Here is a 2,993-nt window from a genome sequence, read left to right as displayed (position 1 = left end):
CCCAGCACTATGGGAGACTGAGGTGAGAGGATTGCCTGAGCCCACGAGTTCAAGACCATCCTGGGCAACTTGGTGAAACCTCATCTCTACAATAAATTATAAAAAAAATTAGCCGGGTGTGGTGGCACATGCCTGTACCTTTATGTACTTGGAAAGCTGAGGCAGAAGGATCGCCTGAGACAAGCAGAGTGAGACTCCAACTCAAAAAAAAAAAAAAAAAAAAAAAAAGCTGTGTGACTTTGGGAAAGATTAAATAGCTTTAACCTTGCTTAGTTTGTCCAATCTGTAAAATGGATCATGAATACCTTCCTCATAGGTCTGATGTGCTGGTAACACCTGTATCTTCATCTGTATGGTGGTTACATTGCAAAAAATCATAAAGCTGTATACATTAAGATGTGTTTTTTCTGTATGTATGCTATACTACCATAAAAAAAGGCTTGCAGGAGATAAAAATAAAAGAACATTCCTTTTCCAGTGTTCCTGTGAGCATTAGGTAGAGTCTTGTTTATGAAGTCTTTAGCACAGTGCCTTGCAACAAAACGCGCGGCAGGGTCCACGGGCCAGGCAGACTGCCAGGAACTTTCCGCGTCTGGAGCCTGCAGACTCCCGGTCTCTTTTGTGGTTACTCTGTGTTGTGGCTGCTCTCTTGGCCTCGGTTTGCCTGAACGAAATAATGGGGCCAACTTAACTGAACTTGGGAATCTAGCCAAGCTGGATCTAGAGAGCAAGAACTGGGACAGCAAATCAGAAGGGAAGGCCGACGCCAGAAGAATCTGCAACGTGGCACTCACAACCTAGCTTCCCCCGGAAGAAGCAGAGTGGCGTCGCCCGGCGCGCGGTGCAATGTGGGCCAGCAAGAGGTGGAGCCTGGCCCCACCCCCGGCCCCGCCCACGTGGCCGGCTGCTCAGTTTCTCCCTGTTCAGGAGTTGTCCAGACCCTCGCGGTGTGGTGAACTTCTGAGCTCCGGCCAATCCACCCTCCAGCACCCAGGGGAAGGGACGGTACCACCTCCCAGCTCTGGCTTCCATCCCCTTCAGCTCTTTCCAGGGGTCGGAGGACAGGGTCCACCCTGCGCGTGATCCTTGATGCCCGGCCTTTGCCCCTCCCTCCGGGTGGAGCTTCCTCATCATCGCCAGACTTAACCTGAGGCCCACTGGATCTCAAGGCCACACATCTGTTCACGCTCAGTGTTCGTGCGAGGTGAGTTTCTCCTGCTTCTAGCCCGTCTTTCTCCCGGCCTCGATCCTTTACAACTGAAGTATCAGCCCCTGGAATTGAGCGAAGAGCGCGGGCACTGAAGGGGACCGGACTTGGCTTCGAATTTGAGCGCCTTTTGTTCTCTGTATATGATCTTGGATAACTTCTCAGTTTCTTTGAACCTCCTGAGAGGTAAAAATGAGTTCCTGCATCAGAGATGTAGCAAGCATTGAAATAAAGTTTTGAAGGCGCCCGGCACATATTAGGTGCTCTGTACATTTTTTAATTTTTTTGAGTTGGAGTCTCACTGTCGCCCATACTGGAGTGCAGTGGCTGCTCCCGGCCACCGCAGCCTCGACCTGCTGGGCTCCGGCGATCCTTCCGCCCCAGCCTTCCAAGTAGCTGGAACTAGAGGCGCACGCTACCACGCCCAGCTAATTTTTTTTATTTATTGTAGAGATGAGGTCTCGCTGCCCAGGCGGGTTTCGAACCCGCGGGCTCAGGCAATCCACTCACCTCAGCCTCCCAAAGGCATGGGATTACAGGCTGAGCCACCGAGTCTGGCTAGGTGGTATGTTTTCAAGCAGATCAGTTTTAGAAAACATCACACCTTCAAGTGGGCTATTGTTCTGAAAACTCTTGGAGGGCTAAGGTTGTGCCTTGCATCTAACAATCCTTGTGGCTAGAACTGAGAGAAGCAGCCCTGGAGTTGGAGGAAGAGGGAGCTGGGTTACAGCAAGACTCAGCAGATCATTCAGTAGCAAGGTCACTACCTGATTGCACTTCAGACTTTTTTTTTTGAGTTGGAGTTTCACTCTGTCACCCAGGCTGAGTGCAGTGACATGCTCATGGCTACCACTGCTTTGACCTGCTAGGCTCTGGTGATCCTTCTGTCTCAGCCTGGCATTCCAAGTAGCTGGAACTTCAGATGTGTACCACCATGCCTGGCTAATTTTTTGATTTACTGTAGAGATGAGGGCTCGACAAGTTGCCCAGGCTGTTCTCAAACCTGTGGGCTCATGCAGCCCCCTCACTTCAGCCTTCCAAAGTGCTGGGATTACAGGCTTGAGCCACCACGCCTGGTCGCACTTCAGACTTTTAAGAAGTCAGTCAGACTCAGCAGAAAAAAAAAAGGATGGAGTTTATCAGAACTTGCAGAAGATGTTAGCAGTAATGAGATAGGATACATAGCATGTGTTTTTAGATGGCAAGTCTTAGATGGGCTTAGATGTGCTTGAGGGATACTAAATTCTGATCCCATAATCTAGAATATGAGTGTTTTTATGAGAATGGTGTGAGACGTAGGACATGTGATCCATCAGGACACCACTTATATCCGGGAGTCAGTGGAGGGAAGGGAGAGGGGTAATGGGGAAAGTGGCCAGAGGAGTGGAGGTGTGGGGAAAAACAATGGGACAACCCTGCATTTTGCCCATCAACACCAAGGAAAACACATTAGTATAAAGTACTTCTCAGTTCAAATGGCAAAGGTTATTTCAAATCTCAAATCTGTCATTTAATAGCTGTGTGATGGGCTGGGCGTTGTGGTTCATGCCTATAAACCCAGCACTATGGGAGACTGAGGTGAGAGGATTGCCTGAGCCCACGAGTTCAAGACCATCCTGGGCAACTTGGTGAAACCTCATCTCTACAATAAATTATAAAAAAAATTAGCCGGGTGTGGTGGCACATGCCTGTAGCTTTAGCTACTTGGAAAGCTGAGGCAGAAGGATCGCCTGAGACAAGCAGAGTGAGACTCCAACTCAAAAAAAAAAAAAAAAAAAAAAAAAAA

The 2,993-nt window shown here is 49.0% G+C and overlaps 1 protein-coding gene across 1 annotated transcript in view; it reads left to right on the top strand.

The window, feature by feature from the left end:
- The first annotated feature begins 915 nt into the window (after window positions 1-915).
- The window catches only part of AKR1A1 (aldo-keto reductase family 1 member A1), a 12,834-nt gene continuing 10,756 nt past the window's right edge, over window positions 916-2,993 (top strand). The window contains exon 1 of the mRNA XM_008068837.1: window positions 916-1,204. The gene's annotated coding sequence lies outside the window, so the exon portion shown is untranslated. The remainder of the gene's footprint in view (window positions 1,205-2,993) is intronic.

Source organism: Carlito syrichta, unplaced genomic scaffold (assembly GCF_000164805.1).
Source record: "Carlito syrichta isolate Samal-C Ts95f unplaced genomic scaffold, Tarsius_syrichta-2.0.1 Scaffold311587, whole genome shotgun sequence".
Taxonomy (NCBI): Eukaryota; Metazoa; Chordata; class Mammalia; order Primates; family Tarsiidae; genus Carlito; species Carlito syrichta.
This window is presented reverse-complemented; position numbering and strand designations above follow the sequence as displayed.